The sequence below is a fragment of the Schistocerca piceifrons genome, chromosome 2 (assembly GCF_021461385.2).
Source record: "Schistocerca piceifrons isolate TAMUIC-IGC-003096 chromosome 2, iqSchPice1.1, whole genome shotgun sequence".
In the NCBI taxonomy this organism is placed as follows: Eukaryota; Metazoa; Arthropoda; class Insecta; order Orthoptera; family Acrididae; genus Schistocerca; species Schistocerca piceifrons.
In genome coordinates this window covers 642,614,570-642,621,826 of record NC_060139.1, presented here as the reverse complement: position 1 = coordinate 642,621,826, position 7,257 = coordinate 642,614,570, and the positions used below count along the sequence as shown (strand labels likewise).

Genomic DNA, 7,257 nt, shown 5'->3' with positions numbered 1-7,257 from the left:
AATTTTGAGGACTGTGCCTTCAGCTGATTATCAGGAAAGTGTTAGAGAAGTAAAATCTGATTTGAGCTATAAAAGAATGGAGGAAGTGTCTTAGGAATGTCAAATGGTCATTTTCACCAGCCCCAGGTTAGCCCCAGACATGATATCTTTACAAATCAAGAACTACAGCATAATGCTACTGTATGTCCCTGCACTTAAATTATGAGCATGTGGTTTGACGTTCAACTACCATTGGCAGAGACCTGTTAAAAAGCTGGAACAAAAAAGCTTCAAGAACGATTAACATCTTAAACGTTTATTAAAAGACAATTTGCTGTACTCCATGAGGTGATGTAAAATGTTTAACTGCCGACCGGTATTCGGTTAGGGAGCTAATCATCAGTGGAATCTACAACATATTTATCCACACATCTGTAAAAATGGATCTATGTATGTATATATGCTCCACCTCACCTCCTAAACCACTGCACCGATTTCAATTCGCAATAAATTGCATAGACAGTATCCACTTATGGCGCTAAATGCGCCTGCAAAATTATATCATCGTACCACAAATAATTCGGGAGAAATGACGTCATGAAAAACTTCCGCACTTTCCATGATGTTTAAATTTATTACTTCTGTGCTACTAACCTTATTAGCAAAATATTTCACAGGCAGTATCCACATATGCCGCTCAATGTACCTACTCAAATATATCATTGTACGACACGTAATACAAGAGATATGACGTTATAAACACTGAGATACGTTAAAAATTGCCGCATCTTGCATGCGGTTTTAATACATATATTCTTTACCACTAAGACACTCGTACAGTCGAGTCAAATTAAGGAAGTCTCTGACACCTGGTTGCGCTTTTGACAGCTTCCAACTCCGAAGCACAAACGGCTGTAGGTGTAAACAGTAGCCGTCTATAGAAGTATAAAGAGGCGTTGTCACAGAGACGTTTGCTAAATCGCGTTGTAGACACGCAAAGCAGCTGCACTCAGCTTACAGAAATTGTCTGGGTCATTTTCCTTAATTTGGATGCTGTACTTATACATTTGTACGTTTTGCCTATTTCTTCTACGATTGTTCATAATTTGAAAGATGTTTTCAGGAATACATGGAAATGATATTTTTTCGTTACGTCACTACAAACACAGTTCACATTTTGTTTTCGTTTCTAATAGAAAATTAGAAAAATCAATACCCGTCAACTAATATTTATGTACATAACAATAGAATCGTAAGTTTACTTACATATTTATACATCTCTAAATCAAAGGGCGTGCATGTCAGTCATAAAATCTCCATGATGTCAAACCTGATGCGACTTCGGCCTGTCCACCCGTTCCATCCCTTCATTCCGTGTAGAATCTAGTATGACCCGGAAGCGATCTTTAAACGTTTCTCAGGTCTAACGAGTACGCACGTGGACCTGTGTCCTATGAGCTCGGACAGATACTGGATCATCCCCTTATCACACAGACCTGGTTACAATTAGACTTTAAATATACACGGCTTTGTACGTCTTCAAGGTTCACATCAGTTTTGACATCATAGAGCTTTTATAAATGACAAGCGCGTCGTTTGATATGGGTGTGCTTAATATAATAACATTACGTTACTACCGTTATGTACGCAAATGTTGTTACGCTGTAGATACCGATGTGCACAATTTTTTTTGTTGGTTCTCGGATACCGTTGACCACAAGCTCTGTGCCCGAATAAAGGTATGACAGTTAAACATTTCACATGCAGCTCATGATCTACACCAATATCTCTTTTTTAACAAACGCTTACAAGCACCAAGCACAAGATTTTCACGTCTTAAGTGTCCTAGCTTATTACTGACGGGATATCAGATCCTGCGGCCTTCTTACACTTTTACAATACGGTTGCAGGCAATATGATTCTGCTTCTACTTCTGTACTGAAAGTCTTAGATAGCCGTCAGCGACCGGTCTACTCATCTGTGGCAGCTATATTAGAGCAACGCCGATTTCAGTTATGCACAAAGGACTGGCTGTCCCACTAATGGGTCGAGGCGGAAACTTGTAAGTAGAAGGTTCATCTTGAGAGTAGAGCACTTCGTCTACAGGCCACAAGTGGCCCATCGGGACCATCCGACCGCCGTGTCATCCTCAGATGAGAATGTGGATAGGAGGGGCGTGTGGTCAGCACACCACTCTCCCGGTCGTTATGATGGGTTTCTTTGACCGGAGCCGCTACTATTCGGTCGAGTAACACCTCAGTTGGCATCACGAGGCTGAGTGCACCCCGAAAAATGGCAACATCTCATGGCGGCCCGGATGGTCACCCAACCAAGTGCCGGCCACGCCCGACAGCGCTTAACTTCGGTGATCTGACGGGAACCGGTGTATTCACTGCGGCAAGACCGTTGCCCATCTTAAGAGTAGGATCGTCATTAAATCATTTCTTGCAATGGAAAAGGTCCAGGTTACCATTCATTGTTGAAAATAAAGGATTTTTGAAGAAGAAAGGTAAACTATATTTTTCACCATCGAACTGCAGGTAATGTCGGGAGTATTTGTCAGCCCACACATTTATCGGAGAGACATGGTGCCAATAAAGCGATATTCAACCTCGTTTTCATTATTCAGTACACGATTATGAAGGTAGTAGAGAAAACAGTATCCGCAGGCGACTTAAAGCTCTCAACCCTAATTAAATTGTATTGCTTGTAGAACGGCAAGCACAGAGTACTTACAAAGGTACTGCAAATCGGGGCATCTCTGTGGGAGTTGCACTCTGCCATGAGGTAGAAGGACACAGCTTATCCTTCCTGCTACCAACGGGAACTTTTGCTCTAATAGCTGAATTATTTGTTGTCTTACAGGCTATACTATTTGCAACAGAGATAAAAATTGACATAATCCTGATATCTAACGATTCCACGAGTGCTTTGTTATCTCCTACAGGACCAACTTCGGAGAACACAGCGAGCTATCTAGTGCAGAACAACTTTCTGGATCGTACGACCTCCATAAATTGATCTGTTTTCGGTGTATAGCGGAGTACATCGGCGTCAGGCGCAATAAAAGTGGTTACCAGTTTGCCCCAAGAGGTGCAACAGCTCGCAACCTGCTACCTTCAAAAACACTTGGTACTGTGGTATCCAACAGCACATACCTCAGCTTTAACTGGCTCAACTGTCTTGTGTAAAACTTGCTGCACAACTTGGTTTCTCTATAATTACAAAATCTCTGTCGCAGCTTAAAAGGCTGTGCCCACTCACCAAAAGCTAGCACGTTATCTCAGCAAACCATCCCAAGCTGCATGCGGTAGACTTTGACGCATAGCGCTTGGAACTCCACTGGAAAGCACTGTGTTGTACAAACAGTAGCTAGTAATGGATGTTTGAAACATTTTGTCGATGATTTGAGCGTGGGAACAGTACTAATGACATACTGCAGAGCACCAAGAACTAGACAGCACGGATAACTCTTTCTATGAAAAAAGGCCACTTAGAATGTTTTACAATTCACTCTTCAATTACGTAATACACTTACATCTGAATCCACGTTAAGTTTATGGGGACTGAATTTTGTAAGCTGCAGCTGCCCTGTGCTAAGTAATTCCCTTAGCTACCTCGTTTCCTGACTTCTTTATTTACATCTAATTAGGTGCTCTTACTTTTATATTGTATCTTCTAACTTCTTGTTTCATATTTATACACGTAATGTATAATAGCCTGAGAAGTCACCTTTTAGCCATCGTCGAAGTTAGCCTTAAACTGTTACAGGGGGGCCGGCCGAAGTGGCCGTGCGGTTAAAGGCGCTGCAGTTTGGAACCGCAAGACCGCTACGGTCGCAGGTTCGAATCCTGCCTCGGGCGTGGATGTTTGTGATGTCCTTAGGTTAGTTAGGTTTAACTAGTTCTAAGTTCTAGGGGACTAATGACCTCAGCTGTTGAGTCCCATAGTGCTCAGAGCCATTTGAACCATTTGTTACAGGGGTACGAACTAGTGAAAATCCAGCTACAGTTATTTCAGAATGACGAATACTAAACTGTGACGGATGGTATAATATGAAAGCTAGCAGACCATATTAAAGTTCGCTCCACAATCTGGAGATAGACAGCCAAGATTGATACAGTGGGAATGCTACGATTTTGGAAATCGCGGAATAATGCTGAACTGTGTCATGATTTGCTCTGAGCATTTTCTGAGTGGATCCTGAATAACATTTCCAACTTAATACGTAACTAATAAGGAAACAGTATTCCTCATTTAGTTTAATCTTATGAAGGTAGGTCAACTTCATTTATTTTAGTTTCTAGAGTCTGAAAAGCCAACGGCCTTGCCGCAGTGATAACACCGGTTACCGTCTGATCACCGAAGTTCGGCACTGTTAAGCTTGGCTACCACTTGGAGGGGTGACCGTCAGGTCTGCCGAGCGCTGTTAGCAAGCGGAGCGCACTCAGCCCTTGTGAGACGAATTGAGGAGTTACGTGAGTGAGGTGTAGCGGTTCCGGTCACGAATATTGACAACGGCGGGAGAGCGGTGTGCTGGCCACATGCCTCTCCACATCCGCATCCAGTGACGTCAACAGGCTGAGGATGACACGGCTGTCAGCCAGTACAGTGGGGCGTTCTGAGGCGTGTAAAGGCGGAGTATTTAGTCTTTGAAAATGTTTTTGATATAATGTTATCAGTGTATTTGTAATGACGGAAATCTGTCTTCTACATAATTCGTCAATTTTTTCTTGTTATTTCAGAAAAAACTTACTTTTTGATGTATAATTACTGTATTTTGTTCAATGTTTTAGTATCACTGTAAAGTTAAAAAATACGCAATTCGAATGTTGCAATTTAAATAAAGTTATCTCTTTTCATTCATGTGTAGTTTAGATTAAATTTCGAGAACAACAAAATACAGTAATATTTATTTATTTGTAATTTCTGCTACCAGTCACTTTTTAATTTTTTTGTTTTATGTTTAATGTAACATAATACAACGCGTTTCGAACGTGTTCTGTTCATCTTCGGGCACTTATAGAAACATACATGTAAACATTATGAAACTTCCTGGCAGATTAAAACTGTGCGCCGGACCGAGACTCGAACTCGGGACCTTTGATTTCACATTTGTACGTAAAACAAGATGGCGGACTTGTAGCATGTGAGTCAGTATCGATTATCGAGGTTTTTTATCGATATTCTTGGTACTGACAGATTTGTAGTCATTTATTTAGACTGACACATCCTGAATCTATTGAGTTAGAAGTGGCTTAAGACGGTTGAAGAATTCTGAGTTTTTGAATTCGGTTATCTCATTAAGAATGTTACCTCCATGCTTTGTATAATGTATGAAAATTTCCATTTCTTCCATGATATCCATTGATATACTTTTTCCCGTTTTGTGTAAAATTTCGAGGTTGTCTTCGATTTTCAAAGCGCAATATCCTAGTGAGCTGGCGACTGAGTTTCGAATATCGGCCTTGGTATAAATTTTCATTCGTGGCTTCAGTCTGCATATACAAAGTGCCCTAAAATTTCCATTACGAACTTCTAGAACTTATAGAGGGGCTGAGTAGACAATATTTTGAATGGGAATCATTTCCGGAAACGGTACAGCCGTTTGAGAATGTGTTCGCTAGGTAGGTTCAAAATGATTCAAATGACTCTGAGAACTATGGGACTTAACATCTGAGGTCATTAGTCCCTTAGACTTAGAACTACTTAAACTTAACTAACTTAAGGATATCACCCACATCCGTGCCCGAGGCAGCGTAGCAGCAGCACGGTTCCGGAGTGAAGCGCCTAGAACCGCTCGGCCACAGCGGCCGGCCGCTAGGTAGGCAAGCAACATGGTGGTCATGGAATGAGGTGCTTACGTCGGATCAGCAGAAAATGGTTCAAATGGCTCTGAGCACTATGGGACTCAACTGCTGTGGTCATAAGTCCCCTAGAACTTAGAACTACTTAAGCCTAACTAACCTAAGGACAGCACACAACACCCAGCCATCACGAGGCAGAGAAAATCCCTGACCCCGCCGGGAATCGAACCCGGGAACCCGGGCGTGGGAAGCGAGAACGCTACCGCACGACCACGAGATGCGGGCGTCGGATCAGCTAATGTTATTTGACGTCTGACGTGGTTCGAGCCTTATTAACGTGTTGTAAGAGCAACATGGTTGAGTACCCGTTTACAGAATACACCGATATGACGGTTTAAGTTTAACTGTAAACAACAGCGTTTGTGAAAACATTAAGTTTCCGTTCTCTTTCTTTGGTTGTTAATCAGTGGAGCTGTAAAACAAGTGACGTGCTGGGTCGCGTCTAATAAATTAGTTGTAAAATGGTCGCGTTACCGCGCTACCTCTACGGCCGTAGATTCGAATCCTGCCTCGGGATGGATGTGTGTGATGTCGTTAGGTTAGTTAGGCTTAAGTAGTTCTAAGTTCTAGGGGACTGATGACCTTAGAAGTTAAGTCCCATAGTGCTCATAGCCATTTGGTCGCGTTACCAACATAGCTGAAATGGGTTCCAACTCAAAATATTATCTACTCAGTCCTCTCTTCAAGTCCGAGAAGTCGCGGGAAATTTTAGAGCACCCTAAATACTTCAAACATATAAAAGTCTTGCGACAGTCACCGCAGTTTGTTTACGACTTGCGATCTGACAGGCGGGAAGCAGCTGTGGTACACTTTCGCCAACCGTCGACTCCGGCTGATTTTCCACTTGGCTGTATAAGCGTCTGACGAAGTTGGCATAGGCTGCGGCGCGTATGGAATGTCCACTGTCCGTTTCTGCAATGGCAGTTTTTAGACCTGCAACAGAAATAATACTGTCGTCGACTCCGCAGCGTAGCCCTCTATTGTTTAAATAGGATAGGTTGGGACCAGGATTAATTTTAACAGCCTATGCCGGCTAGTCGACCAAAGGTGAAACAGCCGTGCCATTCACGGGATCCTGGCACCGCTTCCAAAGCGTTTTGGCAGTGAAGTTGCGCCTAAAAAATTTCACCTGTACTTGACACAAAAAAGAATCATGGTAGAAAAATGCCATCATAGGTATTCGGCGCAAGGTCTTATTTCAGTTGCGACAGGGTTTCACGACCACCACATACCGTGTAAACGATAACATTCTGCTACGCTTGTTACCACCGGATAAGTTAGAATACCCCTGTATGTTGTTTCCGTTAGTGATCAGCTCCGGCTGTGAACTTATTTTCAAATATTTGTGTAGGAAGTTATAATCTATAAGAATGGACATAATTCTGTTATAGCTAAATCACACAGAACTAAA

At 42.3% G+C, this 7,257-nt stretch overlaps 1 pseudogene; it reads right to left on the bottom strand.

Annotated features, from left to right (window-relative positions):
• Positions 1-2,272: 2,272 nt before the first annotated feature.
• Positions 2,273-2,390, bottom strand: LOC124778852 (annotated as a pseudogene).
• Positions 2,391-7,257: the final 4,867 nt, after the last annotated feature.